General features: G+C 45.1%; 1 protein-coding gene across 2 annotated transcripts in view; it reads left to right on the top strand.

Annotated features, from left to right (window-relative positions):
* The window catches only part of LOC120619596 (forkhead box protein N3), a 190,161-nt gene that overhangs the window by 115,580 nt on the left and 51,934 nt on the right, over positions 1 to 22,647 (top strand). Inside the window, exon 1 of one of the 2 annotated variants that reach the window (XM_039883991.1) lies at positions 22,412 to 22,557. The exons of the other annotated variant lie outside the window; for it this stretch is intronic. The gene's annotated coding sequence lies outside the window, so the exon portion shown is untranslated. Of the gene's footprint in view, positions 1 to 22,411; positions 22,558 to 22,647 lie in introns of those variants that run through there. 2 annotated transcript variants of the gene reach the window in all.

Genomic DNA, 22,647 nt, shown 5'->3' with positions numbered 1-22,647 from the left:
TCAGCTCCGTTTTCGTTTTCACAGAGTGACCTCCTTGACCTACAAGGGGAAAGTCAATTAAAACACTCTGTTAGATATATTCATCTAGAATTTATTTTGCTGATTTTATATTAGAAAGAACAGAACTATTTCTAAGAAACAAATATTAAAAGTGTGTTTTGAGGTTCGCAGCATGTCTTTAGCTCATGAGTATAGGCAAAAAGACATTTAGAAACCACCGTGGACATTTTCTTTGAACTGAGATGTTTATAGACAAGTTTAAGCGGAACAGACTTGGTGCCAGAGACACAGATTTGGTGTCAGTCACCGTTTATGTGGAAAGATTGGCTTTTTTTGTTCTACGTCTCAGGAAGCCTACCGGGCTCCTGTGAGTGTGGGTATGTTTCTGAGTGTAGCACATATTTATGTGGATAATAGGCAGTTGATAACTCTCCTTGTAGTGATCTGAGGTACCACATGATAGTTTTCAATAGAGAGGATGTCAGATGGAGGCTGGCGACGGTTTAGAATGATACTCTGTGTTGTGTGGGGTTGCTAGATACCAAATGCACCTCTTTACAGCACCTACTGAGGGATTCTACCATTTCCCCTTGACACATACTTACTCTATGGAGAAAGTGCTCTGCTTTCACTCTCCCGTGTCACCGGTGGAGGATGTAAATTAGGATTTCCTTTCTGGAGATCAGTGTGGCAGCAGGAATTCAAGGCCTTACGATGTGAGTACTCTGACCCATGATTACGCTTTTAGGAATTTGTTATAAGGACATAGAGCTGCGTTCAAGATATAGGAATAAGGCCTTTCCTCTTACATCGTTCCTATTAGCAGAATGCTGAGAACACGTAAATATCCAACAGAAGGAGGGTGGCTGAGTCATTGGTCACATCATATAATGTCACGCAGACATTCACTCATTCCTCAACCATTTATTGAGTGTCTGCTACGTGTCAGACACCCAGTAGGTGTGATATCAAGGCTGACATGGTCTCAGCCCTCTGAAGCTCAAAATTTGCTATAGAAACGTATTTTATACATTGTGAAGTGGGAAAAAGCAAGGTACAAAGTATATTTACAGTGTGAGCGCATTTTCATTATGAAAGTAGAAAAACCTGGGAAGACAGGCTGAATTATTAACAGAGATGTAGATGTAGAGCAGTGGGGATATATACATGCTTTTTTCCCCATTTTACTTTTCCAAATTTTCCATAGTGACCATTATAAATTTTATAATTTTTTTAAAATGCGACTTTGAGGAAAGAGAGAAAAAGAAGTGACCAATTTTGGGTTCTAGACCCAACTCTTCCTTAAACCGGTGGTGAGATCTTGAGTGAGTCAGAAACATCCTGAATCTCCTTGAGAAGGGGCAGGGGGAAGAGGCCTCCGAGGCCTCCAGCTTGGGGTTTGAGATCTCTAGCTCTTGTCCCCTCCGAGGACACTGGGGATTTTGCTGCAGGGTCGGCAGGCCACGGGCTGCCCCGAGAGACCGGATAGCAGCCTGGCTGCTGAAGCCCCAAGCCCTGGGCATTTTCTATGACCAGGGCTCTGGTCCTCTGGGAATCTATCTGGTGATGTGTACAAGTGGGGAAAGGAGTTTCTATGTTAGGCATATGATAATTAAATTAAAGGAGTGCCTCGCTTAGCAAAAACAAAAGCAAAACAAAACAAAATGCCAAACTTGGACTAACTCAACCCAATGTTACGGCACTCAAGAAAACAAATGACAGCATCTCCATCCATTAAGACTTACCCAGGTGCTAGGCACAGCGTGACAGATATTTCGTGGACATTTTCCTAGTTCAGGCATATGATATCCCCTGAAGTAGTTCTGCTAATATGAACAATGTCAGATAAATCATCAACTCTATTTTCCAGGTGGGGACCTTGAGCTCAGAGAAGGCAGGTAATCTGAGCAGGTCACCCGGGTAGAGAATGCTGGGGTTCAAACTCCAGTCCGTCTAATCTAAGCAACATTTTTAACCTCTACTTTCTACTGCCTCCCATTCTAAGAGGCAAGCTCTACTATAACTGTAAAAACGAATGTCTAAAGCCAGGGGGATGTGTGTGGAATGGAGTGATCCATCAAGTGGCAGGTCATTGCGAACCTAAGGGATGCGGAGGCTTAGAATGGGCAGAAGCTTATTTCTTATGAAACCTAATGCAGAGAAAGTTACTCTTAGCTGTGTTTCTGGGAGGTTATAAATGATGAAGTTGGGGTTTGAGAGAGAGAACATGCAACCACCTTCATGCTCACTATAATAACCTTTTATCCTGCTTGTGATTTCAAATCAAAGGCCACTATTGCACCTTATATACCGCTACCTCCCAAAAGAGTAATAACTTACACCAAGACTTGACTTTTTTTCTTGAAATACTTCCTTGCTTATTTCCGGCTTTGCTTATTTAGCAGATATTAAAAGATTATAAGACATATAGGAGATAACCAGGGATACACATAGAAAAATTTAAGTTAAAATGAGGATAAAGAATTGTTTCTTTTACCTATCAAAAGAGTGTTCCACTATGATAGGTACTATTTCCTGTTTCAATTCTCATTCCTCTACAGTTCAGTTTCTTCTGATTCATCTTATATACCATGACCAGATTAACCTTTCTAAAATGCCACTTTCATGATGTAATGTCCAAAGTTCCCTAGAACATTCAATGGCTCCCCATTGACTAGGATCAAATCTACACGTGTGGGCTTGGGATTCAGATCCTTCTTAATCTGGCTTGGGCTTTACCTTTCCAGCCATCATCCCTGTTATTCCCACTAGTGACCCTTCTGTTCAGATGAACTGGTCTAGTCCATGGATGGTTCTCTGAACATCTCCTTGACCTTTCTCACTCTGAGCATTTGCTTTACTGCCCCCCTGCAGTTAACAACAAAGTGGAATGTTCTCCCTTCCTTTTTCCTTTTTCTGAAGTCCTACCCATTCTTTTAGGTATTATTCATTTCCTTTAAAAAAAAAAAAAAAAAAAAAAAAGAAAGAAAGAAACAGAAACAAACACTTTTTGACTATCCCAGCCTAGGGTGACCTGGGATTTCCTTATCACACACTATCTTCATCTGGAGTCCAGTGTCCTGTGGGGCTGTGAGGAGTTCAGTGCATTGCATATCACAGGGGCTGACTAAAACGGAGTGCTTCCTGTCCCAGCCACAAAATCCTGCTGTATCAAAGAGAGGACCTCTTAACCTACAGAAAACAAATAACCAATTCTTCCAGTCTTGTGTTCAAAATGCATATATTGGGGTATTAGCTAATTATTTGTCATGCATTTGCAACCCATGACTAATCCTATTTTATGAATGAAATGGAAGCAGAGAGGTAAAAATACTGGTGTGACCTCACAGAGCCGAGCCATTGGCAGAAACAGCACTCGAACGCAATTTTCCTTGTGCTGACTTATTAGGAGACTGTTCCTTTTAAATCATGAATCATAGGCCATCAGGAACTTCTGTAAATATTCTGGTGGCTCTTATCATCCTCTCTTCCTTTGAAGGGCCAGGTAGTAAATAGTTTAGGCTTTGCAAGCTATGAAGGTTTCTTTGCAACTGCTTACCTCTGCCCCTGTAGCAGCCACAGGCAATCCATAAACGAATGGGTGTGGCTGTGTCTCAATAAAACTTTATTTACAAAAACAGGCAGTGGGCTGGATTTGGCTTACAGGTTACAGTTTACTGATCCCCTTGTATAGAAGGTTTCCTTCTCTCTTTTTCTGATGTTAGGTTGGAAAGTCTAGTTAACCATAAAGAATCTTCATTTTGAATCCTGAGCGGGCCCTGCAGTTGGGTATAGGCTAATGTGTAAATTATCTCCGTGGCTGAGAAGACTGGCTAGTTAGGGTAAAATTGGGAAGTTGTGAACGTTCAAGCAATAGACTGTACCTCACCAGCCGTAGACAGCATTCATCCTGTGGACATGGCCCTCGGTCTAAAGGGAGTCTGAGGACCTCACCCGCCACTGCCAGAATGGTCCCTCATGCCCAGAGTCGGCGTCTACAAACCAGCCTCACTTCTCACATCTGAATGTGGACCCCGAGAACAGTCAGGATTACGACAAATATGTACAGCGAGTTCTCTGGTTGTGTCGTCATCCACAGCACTGAGCAGTTTTCATTGGCGGCGGAGGGCCGGGAGTGGTATGGTTCCTCTGCAAGGAGGTGCATCTGTGCATCGCAGGGAAGCATTACTAGAGATGCTGATACCTGTCCCCTCGGAGGAACAGGTAGATTTGAAGAGAAAATGTCTTAAAAACTCTCCTTGAGTCCCCCCACCCCTAGGAGGGTGCACATTCTTTAAGGGCAGTTTCCAAGAAATCAGACTGAATTCGAGGGGCTCGTCCTTGGGGCCCGGCAAATCTATCTCAGTTCCGCTGTTCTGAGAGACAGTAAGGTTGATCCTTTCAACAGAGGTAGCGTGAGATCTGGGACCGAGTACAGAAATGTTTTTCAGAGGTCTTCAAGGAGTTGTGGAAAATATCAGGAAATCCTAATTAATTCCAGGAAAGAATTTCAGTGGTGTCTTCATAGTTTAAACTACTGTATAAAGACAGAAAACAAGGAAAGCTTTACTCGTTCTGCTTAGGAGAAAACGTGACGGGTTAAGGCAAAGTTAATGTAAATAATGAGCAAATAATGCTTTAATTGGCTCTTAACTCTTGTTCTATTATAAATCTCTGTGTTTTATATAATACTAGTAAACAGTTGTATCGCATTTACCCTGTGCCACGCATCCATCTAAGTACATATGTCAGTGTATTTAATTGTCCCAGCAGCCTCGTGAGGTAGGTAGTGTTATATCCCCATTTTACAGGTGAGGAAAACGAGGCACCAAGAGGTCTAATGACTGGCCCAGACCCTCACAGCTTGAGTAGGGCTACACACAGCCCGTGTGGTTAACTGCCCTGCTGCCCAGTCTGTCATCTTTTAAACAGGTGTCCTGGAAGCCAGAAGTAGAGTGTATTCTTGCTAATGGATCCATTGCTTCCCAGAGCAGACCATTTGGTCTCTCATTCAGTTTTTTACTCAGCGAAGATAACTCTTACTGTCTGCTGGGCAGGACTCTGCCGTTCAGCTTGCTCATAGGCTAGGAGTGTCCCAGTGGGTCTTTATGTGGCCCATAGCAGTCTTGGTTGAGTTGAAGAACTCCTTGTGCGATGTCACCTCCATGGATTGACTTCAGCCCAGAGGAGCAGGCCTGTTTCCCAAGGGTGCACCTACTAATTAATCTCACGGGACAGATGCGGCAAATCAATAAGTCCATATATTAATTTACAGTGAGAAATATTACTGCCCATAAGTGGTTTGGTGAGCTTGGGAAGTGGGACGGGAAGGGAATTCAGGTGGTTTGGATGTAGAATTCAGGAAGGGAATTCAGGTGGTTTGGATGTGCCACTGTTGAAATCAGTAGTCACAGTCCTCTGTATAACTACATACGATCTGATCTCTGATCCTTGCAGAGACAACCACCACCCCCCACCCCGCCCCCTCTAGGCCAAGGTTAAAGCTTCCAGAGTGCTGAGTGGGTCTTAGAAGAGATTTTACCTTTGTGGAATTTGTAGGAGTCTCAGTACTCTGACTCCCCCCCCCGCCCCAACCCCCCCACTCCCCCACCAAACCCTATTTGAGGCTTTAGTTCTTTAGATATGTTAATACAATCTACCCTTGGGTGGGGAACTGGGCGGTTTCTCTGGAGCTTTGCATATCTATACCCAATCTTGGAGCTGGGGGGCCCTTTCTGTTCTAGTGTGGATGTGTAGGGAAGAGCTAAGACTGGGCAATTCAGAGCACTGGTGATGACCAGTGACACTGTTTGCATGGTAAGGTCAAAGGCTTTGCGTTCCTTGGGCTCCCTGGGACCCTCGCCGCTCAGCTGCTCTGCTCCAAGAAGGTAAGTCACATACCACCTTGCAATTTCATTATTTTTAACATAAAATGAGTTCTACTCCAAAATAGCAGGTCCAGTCCCATGTGCAGGGAGGACATTTTGCAGAAAGTTCAAGTAGCTGGGGAGGTGGGTCTCAGAGGAGAGACAAAATTGACTCAACAGGGAGTTTACCAGACACAGAGCATTATGCCCACAACCCAGTTGTTCTGAATTCAGAGGCGGGGGTTGGCCCGAGGCTGGGATGAGACTCTGGGGAGGGGCTGGGCTGGGAGGAAGGGGAGCTGGCACTGCAGCCCTGCTCTCACACCAAATCCAGGGCTTCCTTTTCTGCAGTCAGACCCGTGCCTGTTCCTCTGTGTTTCTCCTTCACCACCCGCTGTCCCCGTATCTGTCACGCTGCAGCCTAATCAGCATCACCTGAATCATAAATAACATCAAAGGAAAGGGCTGGTCACTGACAGAAGTTGTGGCTCAAAAGGTGACCCACTCAATCCCACTGTCACCCTTTGACAAGGGTTGAACCCTTAGCTCTGCAGAGAACTGAAATAGGGCCCTCTGTTGGGGGGTGGGGACAGGGCTTGAGATGCCCCTTCTTTCTAAACTGTACCCAGAAGCTGCTGCAGCAGCCAGAGACTAGGAAGGCATACCTAGATAGAACGGGCGGCCCTTCCTTTTCTTGCCTTGTGGGGTGGGCGGGCCGCAAAGCAGAACTGGTAAGGCAGCATGGTACCCTGGCTAGGAACCCTTTGGATCTAACTGCTGGGTTTAGTTAGTTCCAGCTCTGCCACTTAGCTGGGGGAACTTCTGGCAGGCCAATCTGGCCTGCGTGAGGCCCAGATCCCTCATCTGTACAATGGGGATAATAGTACCTGCCTCAAAGTGCTATTGGCAGACAGAGATGTATAGGATATATGCGGGATTTGTAGGGCCTGAAGCCTATTCAGTTGCGGGTGCGGGCGGGCGGGCGGGCGGGCGGGCGGGGCGGGGCGCAGTGTGTGTGTGTGTGTGTGTGTGTGTGTGTGTGTGTGTTTTAAGAAAAGAATGTAAAATTACAATAACCTGATAACCTGATATTATTAATAAGCTGTTTCACATATGTCTTTTTTCCCTGCATTTTTAGGGCTGTACTCCGATCATTTCTTTATATGACGGTGATTTTGGAATGTCATTTTTTTCTCTAGAGAATAGCTCTCATTTTTCTAGCATGGTTGATTGGGATTTGTTTTTTATTATTGATAATTTAGAAAAAAAAGGTTTTTAGTTTCCCAGCTGGTTATCGATGATGTGATAAGTTTTTAGGATTATTGTCAAGTTTGGGGAAAACTCAAGTTTCTTTCATATATATGAGCTAGAAGGTTTCAGGGCAGTTTAAGTATTTTTATGCAGTGACTAATCTTAAAATACTAAAGAAGTTCATTCGACATGTTTCTGGGGTCTTTCCCAGCGCTGTGGAAGGGGCCTGTGTGAGTTAGGGATGATAAGGTTCAAACTTCAGTATTTCATGGTAAATTCTCTGGTGAATATGCAAACACATTACCAAATCATATTTGATTCCATTTATCGGTGCTCATCCTTTTAATTTTATACTTTTGAATGACTAAAGAATGTATTCTCATTGACACCAGATATAATCTGAAATTGGTTAAATGTGTGCAATAGTCATTCATTCCTTCAGTATCGTTTAACTCTGATCAACCTGCCTCATATTGATCTTTAGGAGCATTTGATGACATAAAGCAGATAAGACGCAGCTCAATGTCTTCCTGTAGTAACTATTGTTAAAAAACAAAATTCAACCTGAGTATATTTGAAAATCCAATTGGCTTTATTAAACGATTCGTGAATCAGGCAGTACCCCGTCTAGCAAATAGAAAGGAGCTTCCAGGAGTCGCACAAAATGAAAGCTTTTTCTAGGCGGAACCTTGGCGGGATTAGAAAGTTACTAGCAGAAGAAAAGAAAAGATTGTTTCAGGCAAGGGCACCTTTCCTTGGAGAAGGCTGGGGTTTTACCCGGCGGATAACCTCCCTAGTGGCAATCCGGAAAATCCAGACTGGTTTGTCACATTCCTGGGAGGAGCTGAAACTTCAAGTGAATTTTGGTTTGCTGTCCTGGGCGCAGGCCACTCCACCTGGGGCCTCTTTCTTTTAAAAATTTCCTCTCCTCTCCTTCCCTCCCCTCCTCTCCCCTCCCCTCTTCCCACTACCCTGTACTCAGTAAATATAGCCATATGACTGTCATCACCTCTCCAGCACCCGATCTAGGGCTAGGCACTTGGGAATATAAAGTTGAGACATTGTCTCTCCAGGAGGCCTGCTGGTCGAATTCTGAGACCTAAGTGGGAGTCATGATTTATATCAAGTTCTAAATAGACCTGCCCAACCCCCATTAGCCTTGAATTCTCTACAGTTAATCTCCATTCATGAATTCTCCATCCATTAATAATATGGCCACGTTTACACATTAAACCATACTTTTCAAGTGTTCAATGATCATATTTAATTTCATATTTTACTCCCCAATTTTTCCATTCTTACCAAGTCTGGCCACTATATTTTTCAAAATATGGTTTTCTCTATGTTGTCATGTTAAAGACGACTATGGCAGAAATATTCCCGGACAGACAGTCAAGACGTTGGATCTGCCAGTAACTCTGCATGGATATCTGTTGGGATGCTTTGGGTTACAAATGACAGAAAAGCCAACTCATTGTCTAAACAACAGAGGAAATGTGTTGGCTGGTACACTGAGTCCTAGCTGGATCTGCCCATTCTTCGATACTAGTGCAATGCCTCTGGAGCAGATGGTGGGGTCAGCCTCACACCAACCATAGGCTGAGAAATTTGGGATGCTCTTGGGAAGGGAGAGGAGGAGAAGAGACACTAGAGGGGAAACTGCCATCGTGCCTTCTGACATGTGGCCCTAAGACATTTCACTTCTCTGGGCTTGAGTTGCCTCATTAAATTAGGCTTGTTCGCCACCATCAGTAAAGTCCTTCCTAAGGGTCACATTTAAGATTTTATTTTCTTTTTTCTCTAATTGGTTTTTGTAATGAAGAAACAAGCCTTTGTTGGCCAGTGCTGTAAAGCTAAGAATGTAATTAGTAAACAAATAGCTCTGTTTAGATCAAGTGATAAGCCAGGGCAGTCAGCCTTAGTACCTTTCTTCCTACCCATGAGTTGTAGATTTTGATCTAGAAAAATGAGCAAATGGAGGCTGTGAGGGAGAAGCTATAAAAAACGGTGTATAAAACCTGCCCTGACTCGATAAGCATATCTTCTGTGCAGCAAACATCACTTGGTTTTTCATTCACAGGAGATCTGGAAGGTCTGGCAGGGCAGGGCTTATTTTTCTTACCACAAACATTAGAGGCTCTGCTATGATGTTGGTGTCACAAAGAAGCCAAGAGACATTTGATTTGGTTTCAGAGGGAGTGGGTATTGGCAGAAGCCAGAGAGTGGCTCTAAATGGCAGTGGAATCAGATCCCTGTGGATAGCTGAGGGCTTCTGAGAATGAAACCACAGACCTCAGCTTCTACTTCATCCCCTCTTTACGGAGCCTCTGGCTAGTCTTGAGATGAGATTCCAAAAGCGGCATCAGGAAAGCTTTCAAGGAAGCATCCGGGGGTGGTTCATGAGGGGGTCAACTCCTCCATCTTGGTGCCAAAACCTATCTGGGAGTGCCCTGGATGTGAAAGGTGACATGGGTGCTGGCGGTGGCAGGAAGCTATGGGAGCATATCTTCTCTTCATCTCCAGTGGACAAGGCTGTGTGAAGACTCTGGAGGGCCCATGGGGCATCAGGCTGCCTCAGCACGCGAGTTTTACCCTGCTGTTCAGATGTAAGGGGAAAAAGTTAATCGTATTAGTAGTACAGTCCGTATATTTTCATTGTGGCTGGCTAATTTTCGAACCTATTTATAACGTTGGCAAAAGTTGATCTGTCCCTTGACCTAATTCTTTTGTAATAAAGCTTTTGGGAAATAATTCTAGTGTGGTAGTCGATGGTGTTTTAAAACTGGCAGACAATAACCACCTAACTTTGCCTGCAAAGAGTAAGAGAAATAGTTTGAAAATGGTTTCCAGTCAAACATTTGAGCTGTGGAAGTATTAGCTAGAAGGGAACCATCGGATCTTTATCCCTGTGGCTGTAGGATATTGAAAAATGGTTCATTTGTTGGATTGAGGGAGAGAGGGGGCGAGGATTGGAGAAAGCACATTGTTGTGTGGCTCCTTCTTAGCTGCTTGTTCCTTCTGAGTGTCTCTCCAGATGGGAGATGGGGACAGATTTGGAGTTTCAGACCTGGCCTCTGGAGTTATTAACTGTCATGAAGGCTGCTCCCCCCACCCCCGCCATCTTTGTGTTTTATGATTCAGATAGGAGCAGAGTATTTTGTTATTTTGTAAATATGTTTGTCCATTCAGTGAATGGCATCCATTTCTTTGTGAGTATTAAGAGCTAAGCCTGTGAAAACAGAAAGGGTATCAATGGTTAGTGGCCCATTTGAAAAGTGCTATGCAAAAACCAAATCAAACGAACCCCCAAAACTGTGACAAAGAAGCCCAGGAGGTAAATTATAAACAGCAAGTTACACTCTGTGATCTTGGAAATTAGATCTTGGTTCTAGGGTGGACTCTGTGGGCTGAAAGACGTGAGGTCTTAACTTTTCATTTCACCTCTGCCAGAGACCAATTGTTGACTACGGGCAAATGACTTAATTTCTTTAAGCCTCAGGGTCCTCATCTGTGAAAGAGGATGACAGCACCTGTGTCATGGAAAGATAAAATAAATAATGCAGGTAAAGCTCTTGGCATGGTGCTGGCATGCAGAAAGCATTGGAGGGCTTTGTTGTTATGTATGTTTTGTAATTTTTTGGATGACGAATTGTTTCCTCAGTGTTCACCATTTGGACTGACTCTCCTTGGGCCAAACTGATATTATCTTCGATCCTCAGGAAAATTAGGAACAGAGTGATATTAGGATAAGCCAGTTTTCCAACCCATGAAGGGAGAGGCGGACTCTGTCTGACATGTTACCCAGGAAGGACTCATACGTGGCTTGGTTTCAAAGCAGTGTTTTGTCCACATCTTTCCACAGAGAGGTGACAGGAATCTAATTAGTGGAAAGGTGCAGAGCATCTGAGACTTCAACTTTTTTATTTCTTTGGTTGGAATTGGGTTTTTACTTGTTGTTTGATTAAAGAAAAAAAAAAAAATGAAACTTCAAGAACTCTTGCACAGAAGACCAAAAGAATCGCAAAGTACTACATACAGAAATGTGGGTAAAAAAAAAAAAAACGTGCCGAACAGGTGAAGACCAACCAGATGGCTGTTGGTATGTGGCAAAGTACTTTGCTATAAATATTGCAGGATTCCTCTTTCTCTACTTAAAAGAAAAATTGCTTTGCATTTCAGACAACAGAAATGGCTGGACAAGCCTTTAGTTCATATGTAAGAAGCTGTGAAAACAATGTGCAAGATTTTCCTTAAATGGAGTTAGAGCTTGGCCCAGTCTCATTTTGAAGTTAGGGCCTTGGTCTTAATTTGCCTTCCATGCATTATTTCTCATATGTTATGCAAGATTCCAGGGCCCAAGACCATTCACTTTTCCCCCTGTAATCTCGAGGTGTGTGCAGGGCACAGCTCAGCTTCAGGCCTTTCTGCTTTCACTTTTGGTTAGTCAGAACCTCCATCTGGCGGTATTTGAACATGAGTATTTTCTGTGGCTTTTCTGTGGCTCCTTTTAAAGTATTCAAAGCAATTTAAAAATACATAATGTTCAGCGATCTGACCAAGAACTAATGTAAGTACTTATTTGGGGGCTATTTTTAAGGGAAAAAATAATCTATTAGACAGATTTGAAATTTGTAACTCTTACCATGTCTTGAAAATAGATTACAAAAAGGTTTGAAAAACATGGGACTACTTCTCCAGTCACAATGCTTTCCGTAGTGGCAGTAGTAGCAAAGTAGCACAGTTTATAAAAACAGAAGAGCTGAAATTCTTTATTTAATATTAAACAGGAAACTGAAAGTTGTCTGCAGCAAATGTGGTGGGTTTTCAGCAAACCTGCTGCTGGCTTTATCTGTGCCGAAAAGCCTAAATGAGACATTTCTCCTTTTATTCTGTTAAGATTGTGAGTTTTCATGAAAATCTTAACCGAAACGTGACCATGGGAAGCAGGTTCTGTATTGTAAGGGTTGAAGCCACACGTTTCCATTCGCACCAAAGGAAATTTGGAAGCAAACTGAAAACCTCTCAAGGAGTAGAAAACGCTCTGCATTTTTGTTTCGCCTTCCTGCAATGCTGTCACTCACCCGACATGTGCGGATGAATATTCTTTCAGAGGACCTGGGCTTAATTTTAAGGTCAGCCTTACAATTTCTAGAGAATATAATTTGCTGCTATTTTTAGAGCATCAGGGTTGCTTGTAATAACTAATGGAAAAAAAAAACAACTCCACAGAAAAATAAATGTGTAACAGCTGTGTCTGCTTAAATTTGATTAAAGGCAGTAAAAAAAAAGTAAACGGAAGAACGAATGTGACAATAGACGAGGGAGAGACGAGTATCCCTCTCATTGTGAAGTTTTACAGACGTAACTAGTTTCGCTCAGGAGGCCGCCGTTGTCTGTGTTTAAAGTTTACTTTACTGTTTGTCTTGAGTGGGATCAGTGTTGTAGTGAATAATTTATAGCCAGCATGAATGAGCTCATTAGTCACCTTTTCAGACTTTAAATGAGTTTTGTGGTTGTCATTACTCGGGCCTTCTGTTCAGCCGCCGAGCAAAATGACAGTTTGGCAGTTGGCTGCCTTGTGGGGCAGCCGGCTCCCCTCGGGTCTGCGCTGCTTTTGTATTTTATTGAAATCTTCCCTTTCTATCCCTGTGCTGGTCCTGGGACGTTCACATGGCAAACACCTTTTGTACCCCGAGTTTAAATGAGAAGTTTTTGGGGGATTATTTATACATATATATACATAAACAAACATCTTTGACTTGCGTCTGCCAGAGAGAATGAAATAGATAGAGTGAGCTTTCTCCAGCGACCACTGTGTATTATTCCCTTTGTGCTCAGTTTGATATTCAGGTTATTCCAACGCGGCAAGCTGGGGGTCCCTTGTGGAGCTGCTGAGCAGGGCTCTCACAGGGTGGCAGGCATTTTGGGCAAGGGGATGTCCCTGGAGTCTGGAGGGAGGAGGGTGTTTCAGAGTGGGCTTGCATTGTTACAGTCTGTCCTGAACTTCACTATGACGTGAGTGTGTGTGTGGATGAAGAAGCCTGACTCACATTTCTGCTGGGTCAGGTTTCCAGGCCATAGAGAGAAAACCACATTTTTCCTACAAAGGGGTCGACAAATGACCGTTCAAGAGGACCCCAGCCGACGCGGGGGTCCAGATCATTAGGAATGGTCAGCCTTCGTCCCCACCTCTGCATCTTCCCAGTCCAAATCATTAAGACACAGCGAACTGTTGCAGCTGCCTGCTCGCCATGCCCCTGGAGGCTTGCCTGGGGGGCCTGTAGGTGGGGAAGAGGAGCCTGGACGTGCCGCTAGACGGTGGGATTTCTTTGGAGCGATGTCATGAGGTTCATCCCACCCTTTGAACCTGGCCTGGGAAGTCTCTGGACAGCTCTTAACCTCCACTCGCTGGGACTGGACTCCATCCCGAAGTCCAGGACACTGTGGCGTGCCTACCTCGGCCCTCGGGGGGGGCCTCTGCTGGACTCATGGTGTATGGGTGCTCGCTCAGGGTGCCTCAGCCAACCTGCTGGACCCCTGTCCTAAAGGCTCTTTGACGTTTGCTATGAGCAACAGGCAGTACAGGCTGCAATCACCAATGCGGGCAGCACCCCCTTCCAGTATCCATGTTGTTCGACAGCTGGCCGAGCACTGTGTGAGCCATGTAGAAAAGATGCTCAGTATTCCTCTTAAAAAGGACATCTGGTTGTTTGGGGGCCAAATCTTTAAGGCCAGTCAGAGTCACATGTCTGAGTACAGAGAAATGAGGTGCTGTTGATTGCACCCACAGAAAGACAGCAATCCATTTGGCTGCTCCCTTTCCAGTCCCCACTCCTATGAGAGTGCTCACATGCGCTGAGGCTTGCACCTGAATCACGGCATTAAAGGCGCAAGAGATGCAATTTTGGAAGGAGTGGGATTTCAAGACAGAAAGAGTTGGTGAATTTCACTGTCCAGTAGAGGGTCAAAGACCTCAGGTTTGCCTGTCGTTATAAGTTGAATAAGTTAGTAATCTCTCCAAAAGAACTTTGTACAGCAGGGAACTACATTGGTAATATGTACTGTTTAATCTATGTACCGTTTCCCAGAGAGTTCATCAAATTTGGAGCTTTTATTTGTTTTAAAAAGAGTCTTAAGGAGGAGAATTGATTGTTTTCTTTCGCATCTCTCTGAAAAAAGAAAGATGAGAGAAGTTATTTCTTGGCATGGTTGACTTTGGCAGACCTAGTCACTAAAACCCATGAGACTGTGGTACTTGATGTACTCGCTAGAGAGAAGAAAACAATGAAAGCTCTTAAAAACTTTGGAGGAGGAAGAGGTTGATGATTCTACTTTTCTTTGACTAATCTGTGTAGTTATTACATACTGGCTTGAGAGAGGAATTAAAAGCAGCAATTTTTTTTTTCTGTTAAGCAATCCATACTTTTGATTACCACTAGGCCACATGCTGTGAGCAGCAGAAAAGTACAAGGCGGGGTCCTTGCCTCTCAAGGCACTTAAAATCTGTTTTCATGCGCAATATCTACTTGATTTATTTTTTTATTAGAAAGGTATGCTATACCATATTGATTATGACATAGAAGCTGAACTTCGTTTTTTTGTTTGTTTGTTTTGCAAGTAGTGTCTTTCATTCGGAAGGAAAAGTCTTCTTTTCCTTCCTCCTCCTTTATTTCCTGGTCCCAATTTTTCTTCTATGGAACTCCACCGCTCCTGTCCATGCTCTTGAACCCCAAGAAGTTCTTTGAGAATTCAGATGCTCTGGATCGATCTGAAGCTTCCCTTGATTGCTATCTGGAATATGGCTCCAAACTTTAGAGTAAGATATGTGGACTCAAATCCCAGCCCCATCACTTACCAGCTGTGTGACCTTGGCAGGTGGCTAAACCTCTCTGTGCCTCGGGTTCCTCATTTATAAGACTGGCATAATAATAGTACCTATATCACACAGTTAATATGAGGCCGAAACGACTATTTGCAAAGCCTTAGAATACTGTCTGGTACTGAGTGCTATTTAACCGTTTGTTAAATACAGTTGATCTTCGTTAGTTACAGATTCCATATTTGCAAATTTGCACAATTGCTTAAATTTATCTTAAACCCAAATCCATGCTCCTGGGGCTTCCATGGTCATGTGGATGTTACGTAGAGCGACAAAAATTCGCGTTGCCCAATGCACACATTCCTGGCTGAGATTGAGCAAAGCAATGAATCTGCCTTCTGGTTTCAGCACCGATTCTGTAAGCACGTGTCCTTTCCGTGGTCTATTTAGTGCCACATTTTTTGTGTGCTTTTGGTTGGTGATTTTGCTGTTTAAAATGGCGCCCAGTCGCAGTGCTGAAGTGTCGTTTAAGTGTTCTAAGCTCACAAAGGCTGATTGCCTTGTGGGGAAAACACATGTGTTAGTTAAGCTTTGTTCAGACATGAGTTACAGTGCTGTTGGCTGTGAGGTCGATGTTAATGAATCAACAACATATATTAAAGAAGGTGTCTTTAAAGGGAGACACAGAGGAAATAAGGTTATGTTTTGATCAGTTAATGAAAATGTTATGACTAGCACCGTTAGGAACCTAACCCTGTACTTCCTCTAGGAGCACTGATTCGGTGTTTGCTAAATTTGTTGTTTGTGGAGACTTCGACAGAACACAACTACCTCGAATAACAAAGACTTGACTGTAGATGCATGGAGTCCAAGAGCTCAGAGTGGCAGCTTCTTCAAGGCCCCCTCCTGACTGCAGGGAACAGCCCTGGGAAGGCAGGAGAAGCAAAAATAATTCTGGCCACGTGGAGTGCCTCAGCTGGGTGCAGATTTTCTATCGTGTTTTGAAAAAAGATAACATGAACCATATTTGGTCTCTTACACGTGAAAGTTGTCAGAGAAGAACAATCTGGAAATAGAGAGTAGATGTTCCCTCTCTCCCACAAATTCTTAACTGAAGTATTTCGCCTTATCTTTGAACACACACAAGTTTGTAGAGAAAGTTTGACACTCAAAAGCTGTAACTTGATAGACTTCATACAACCAGACAATAGAGCCCAGAGTGTAGGGTAGAATGTTGGTTATACTCAGCAGTTCTCCTGTTTGCTGGGAGCATCAGCCTTTTCAGAAAGGCATCATTTTGTCCCTTCTGATTGAAAAGATCGCAAAATACTTCCATTTGGTGGAAAGCTTCTGACGACATATTTATTCTCTCCTAAACTTTTACTTTGAAAAATGTTCACAAATTGTTTCACACCTACAGTATCTGAGAATGTGAAAGTAATTCAGAAAAAGGGAACCTTCACTTAGAAAATGCAAATAACAGGGGGGACGAAGGGAACCTGGGGCACTGTGGCCCACATGATGCAATCATATGCCTCTAGCCTCTTCTTTCAGCAATTCCCAGGTTTCCAGGAGGTTAAACTATGTCCTACAAACACCCTCCTGAGTCCATTGTCGCATATTTCAGTGCATTCCGTACATACTGAGTGTCTTCTGTGTCAGGCACTGGGGTAAGTGCTAAGTGTACAAGGCTGAATAAAATAGGCTTGAGTTCTGCTTTCGTGGAGCTTAATGTCTCATGGGGGTAGGCAGTCTGATGGGGGGAAGTTAACTAGGATAAATTAATTCCTAGAAATTGGAAATTTTTATGGCTATGCTGTTTTAAGCTTTAATTCATTTTGTCAGATGACCCTCTTGAATAGTTGTACCAAGTCCCACTGGTCCCAATACCACACTGACGTTGGCATGGTTGTTCTTTTTAAGTCTGTGCCAGTCTGATAGATGAAATGAGATATCATAATTGCAATTTGCATCTCTTTTTGCTGAAGTTGAGCATCTTTTCATGGGTATATTGCCATTTTTTGTTCTTCTTTCGTGAATTTGCCCTTTTATCATTAGGGTGATAATTTTTTTTTTCCTCGTTGAGTTTGTCAGGGTTATAAATTTAAAATACTAACCCTTTTTCATATGCATGGCAACTTTTTCCTCATTTTTTGTTGATTTGATTTATGACCTCTGGTACTCCACACAAATTTAAATTGTTATACAGTCAAATATGTCAACAATTTTCCCTTTGATTCATTTATTTATCAAAAATAGTGCTAAGTGCCAGGGCACTATTATATCTTTTTTTACAAATATCACTTCATTTAATCTTCCATCACAATCCTATGAAGTGGGTATTGCTATTAATCCCCTTCCCCCTTTTTAAGATGAGAAAGGTAGGTAGAGTGAAGGAAGTTGAGTACCTTGACTAAGGTTACGCAGCTATTAAGTGGTAGAGAATGTGAACCCCAGGTCCTGATCCTAGCCACTTTGCCATGCCGCCTCTGGCTGTGGTGGCAGGCTCTGTGTGTGTTTTTTTTTTTGTAGTTGATTTGTAAATGCTCACCGAATTGCTCCAATCCTTGAGGGTAAGTGCCAGGTCTTTTATTTCTCCTGGTTCTTTCCTAGTCCCTTCCACTTGGTAACTGGGCATAGAGTAGCTAGATGCTTAATAAATACTTGTTGACTGAATGACTTGACTAAATCTGGATTCTGGATCATCAGCTCACACTTGTGTTTATGCTCAAAGAGGAGTTGACAGGTTCTATATTTCCATTTTGCCTCCAGCAGGCAACTTGGTAAGCTCAGGTTTGGCTAGGGCACCTGAGCTAATACACTTCGCCGGTTCTGCTGTACTTTCTCTTCCCACACACCCTTCTTTCCCTCTTCAGATAAACTTCCTGACTCTATTCCCTGCTGGAGAAATTCTAATAAACCCTTTCCCAGGTGCCACCCTTCAGAACCTGTCATATAAACACCAAGAATGTACAAGAGGAAAACCCCAAGAGAGGATGGCCAGAAAGTCCAAATGATGCTTGCCCAAGTCTTGAAACTCACCCAGAGATGGAGTCTCTTCCAGCAGTGGTGTTGGTCCCTCTTTCTTCTACACTGAAGGGAGGGAAGTGAGCGGCTTTTTTTTTTTTTTTTAATCACCACAAAGAGCATTCTCATGTTATCTCAAAGAGACTCTTAGTCAACCTATGATTAAGGTGTTATTTTTGACTATAATCTCTCCCTTTCTTCTCATATTCAATCATCGGACAGATTCTCTTGGTTCTTCCTTTGAAGGCTCTTGTGAATTCATTTTTTCCAGTTTCACTGACTATTTTCTACTTCAGTGGGTCTCAAAGTGTGGTCTTCCGATGAGCAGAGGCAGCCATCATCTTGGACCTTGTTAGAGACGTGAATTCTCAGGCCCCAGCCCAGAACTACTGAATCAGAAACTCTGGAGTGGGGACCGGCACGCTGAGTTTTAATAAGCCCTACAGGTAAATTCTGATGCACGAGTTTGAGAAACCCTGTTCTAACTCCCCCCTTTTATTATTAGAACACTATAAATTATAAATGTAATAGATGCTCATTGTAGAAACTTGGAAAATGTAGATGAGAATGAAAGAAGCAGACAAAAAAATTACCCCATGACTCTACCACTCGGAGGGAACCACTATTTTAATATTTTAGCATTTTTCTAATTAAAAAACGTATTAAAATAATCTTGATTCTCTTTCAGATTACCGCAACGCTCTCTGAGTGGTTCTGCCTGTTTTGGGTCTTCTGTTTTCTCTTTTCCACTCCCCAAATTCATTCTGGATCCACGATCTCCTCTTCCCCCTCCCCCACCCCGTCCTCCTTTTTCTTCTCCAAATTGAGATATACTTGACATCCAACATATAAGGTGTACAACGTATTGATTTGATAGATTTATATTGCAATGTGGTTACCATCATCATGTCACATAATTACCATTTTTTTCTAGTGTTGGGAACAATTAAGATTAGTCACTTAGCAAGTTTAATGTTCATAATAGTCTTGCTGTCTATAATCACTGTATTGTGTGTATTAGGTCTCCAGGAGTTATGTAAGCCATTCTTCTTTTTAAGCATATTTCTGATAGTACAGTGTCTTGGACTCAAAAATATTCAGTGGTTCCTCTTGTCCTCCGTATCAGTGCACGCGAACTGCTCACCTAAGCATTTAGGGAGTTTTGTGATGTGTTTCCACTGTTATCCACTAATAAGCATGATCCATAAGGAACAAAATTCTATATCTCTGGTGCCTAACACAGTTCCATGTACTTAGTAGGCATTAGGGAAATATTTGTTCAATGAACAAATGCATCTTCTAATATAATCAAATTTGCATCTGTTAAATCTGTATGTGCCATTCATTTCTCCTACCTGGAATAGCAGGTCATGCTACGTTGTACCTTCTCAGAATGCACATGCCTGGGACCCATCCTAGGAGATTCTGATCCCTTGGGTGTGGTGTCCTGGGAATCCCTAGTAGAGAAGCTCAGGTCCAGAGCCCCATTTCCACAGGTCAAACTTCCACCCATCTTTATTAGCTATCCTCCATCCAAAGTCATCTTCCCTCCCTTCCCTGGTCCTAATGTATCAGATGGTTCCACCATGCCCCCTGCCTTGGCTCTTAGGATGGGATGGGCAAAAAGGGAGGAGTCACCTGACTCAGGCTTAGCCAATCAGATGATTTCCCTGAGAATTTGAACTACTAGTGGAAGACTGAGGCAGTCAGAAGGTGGCAGGTGCTCCTGCTCCTAGATACTTATGTGCTCTTGGCCCCATGCCCAGATGGGGCTGCAAAATGGTCCCATCAGGTCCCCAGTCCACGGTGAGTTCTGGGGCACCCATAGGATTCTGCCGTCAAATGTGTTTTTTAACAGCGTCACTTGTTTCTTTGAAACTTCTCAGGATCTAAGGCACAAGGGTATTCTTTGAAAAATTTAAGAGGGGAATTGAGAATGACGTTGTTCCTAAGTGAATTTGGCCTCTGTACCCTTTTGTCAGGGAGCATGTCCCAGAGTCACGGTTCTGTGGAATTATAAGGTGAAAAAGCCAAACGAAGCCCTCCTTTGGCTTTTGGGAATGTCTTGATCCCCCATTTCAGACAGAGAGACAGGCAGACATGTGGACTCTGCTCTCTACATCAGGCAGGGCTGGTCCATCACTTCAGGCTGATACCTTCCCTCATCTCCTGCCACACTTGTAATGGGAAAGGGAAATTAAGAAATACACTTGAGATTGGAAGAAACCAAAAAACTGTCAGAGCTAAAAAGAGGTGAGCTAATAAAAGGCAGCTTACCTCACCTTTATGCTCCACCCGCTGCTTATGGCTCCTGCAGGCCCCAGACTTGCTCATCTTTAACTTTTTGTTCTAGGATGGCTTGTTCAGACACCAGAGCCTAATAGCTTACGCTGAGAGTTTTAAGAATGACATATTCCATGTGCAGTAACCTTCAGCTCACATTCTCATGTTTTGCACTCTGAGGAAGAATGAAAGTGCTGGGGTGAAAATAACATGCCACCTCTACTTAATGTAAAGAGATTTCTAGCTATGGTGTGAGTGTGGCTAGGGATGGGAGGGCTGGTAACTGATGGAAGGGGTCTGTCTATTCCTCACCCAGCCAGTAAGGTGCTGGGTCAAAGGTCTCTCACCTTGGTTCCTTTGATGGGAGATTGGAGCACTCTCAGCTGATATGCTGATGAGGGGCGGGACATGCACTGGACCAAGCTCCTGTCCTGGCTTTGTTACCAGTTCTGACTTCAGAGATGATCTGGTTTATTTCTCTTACCTCACACCTTTTGCTTAGTGGCTTAGGGAAGGTCACATCAAGTGCTCAGTAATTAATGGGGTGGTGCTGGATGACCTCAGGCTGCTCCTGGGCCTCCACCTCTGAATCATCTCCTGGTTGGGATTTGCCATAGAACTGGTAAGTAGTGAGGCCTGTGGTGACCTTGCTTGAGACTTGCCACCCACCATCTTGAAGCTTTGTTAAAGGGAATGACTCTTAGATCTATTGGGGTTCCTTACTTTTTGAAATTAAAAAAAAAAAAAATTCAGACATCTGGGGGATTTTTCTCCCTCTTTGGCTAGGTACTGCAAGCTAGAGGAGTTTCTGAGGGAGATCACGCCTGCCTGGCCTTCTTAATTGGTTTTTCTACAGTTTTCAGATAGCTCAAAATAGCCTGTCCACTGGCTCAGGTGGGTTCAGGTAGGGGTGGCAAGAGTGACCTGGACTTCTCTTCTGTAGAGGAACCTACTGCTTTGGCTACCTGGGAGTGCTGTGCAATCATATTTTTTATTTATGTCACCACCAGGGTGTCCTGTTGGACTCTCCTTTCATGCTCTCCAAAGGCAGCTGCTTGGTGTGGCTCTAGCAGTGGGTGGCCGTTCTTTGGAGGAGCCTAGACTTGGAGTGGTAGCTGTACCGTTTGCCGGGTGGCCCTGCGAATTCAAAATGTGAAGGAGACGACTCTTGTTTTCCCTAGAGGGTTAGAAGTGGGTTGGGGCGCTGAGCACAACGCACGGGAGAGGCCCCAGCGGCGTGGCCTTTAGGACGGGCTTCTTACTCTAATCTGTAATGGCCACCCTCCCTCGTCAGACAGGCGCCAGCAGACGACAGGAGCAGCCGCCACCTGGGCCAGAGTCTGTGGTGCCTTTGTGCCTTTCCTCCTGGGGCACGAGGTGGGCACTGGAGGAGGGCTGGGTACGGCCCTGGGAGTCCCGTCGTGATTGGGGAGAAATGGAACCTTTTCTCCCCCTCGCCCGCATCGTATCGTGATTCTTTACATTATTTAGTTTCGAGCCATGTAAGGCATGCGGATGGGGTAGCTCGTTCCGGCGACACGTTGCCAGCGGCGCAGCGCCGGCCGGGCCCGCGTGGCCGGAGCCCGGGGAAGAGACAGGCCGCACGCCTCCTGCCCCCCCCCTCCAGTGTCGCCGCGCACGGTCGTGGCCGTCCCGGGTCGCGGGCCCCGGAGCTCGCCACCCCCGCCCCGCGGTACCGCAGGAGGCGAGTCCTTGTGGCCCAGCCCGGCTTCAGCCCTGGGTGCGCCCGGGAAGCTCCTGGGAGGGCGGCCGATCGTGGCGCAGAGGACGCCGGCAGGGGCCGCCCCGGCGGGTTCGCGCCCCGCGCCCCAGGCCGCCGGCAGCCCGGCCCACGTTTTCCTTCTCTCCGGCTCCCTCCGCCCCCAGCGCTCTGTCCCTCCCCTCCGTTCCCCTCCCTCCCCGCGCTTCCCCTCCTCCTGCCTGGTCATGTGTCGCCTTTTTTTGTTTGCAGTGGAAACAATTTCTCGCCGCTCGGCGCGCCCCGGCCCGACGCGCCGCGGCGGAGGCGAGCGGGAGGCGGGACGGGGCGGGGAGAGCGGCGGGGCCGGCGGGAGGACGCGCTGCGCGCCGGGCGGACGCCGCAGGTCCCATGCCGCGCCGCGACCCCCGCGCCCCTGCCGCCCGCGCCCGCGGCCGCCCCCCGCCGCCCGCCGCCCCGGGCTCGCCGTGCTGCGCCCGCGCGTCCTTAGCGGGGCCACCAAGCGATGCCCGCTGGGCGCCTGCGAAAGTTTGTCGGCTCCCGCTGAAGGGCAGCGGCGCCCCCGAGCCCCGGCGCCCCGCTCCGGCCAGGTGAGTTTGCTTCGCGCTGCCGCCGGCGCCCGGACCAGACTGGGTGACTAAGGGCGGGGGCACTCGTCCGTGGCCGTCCTGGAGGCGCCG

This window comes from Pteropus medius, unplaced genomic scaffold (genome assembly GCF_902729225.1).
Source record: "Pteropus medius unplaced genomic scaffold, Ma_sr-lr_union100, whole genome shotgun sequence".
Lineage (NCBI taxonomy): Eukaryota > Metazoa > Chordata > Mammalia > Chiroptera > Pteropodidae > Pteropus > Pteropus medius.
This window is presented reverse-complemented; position numbering and strand designations above follow the sequence as displayed.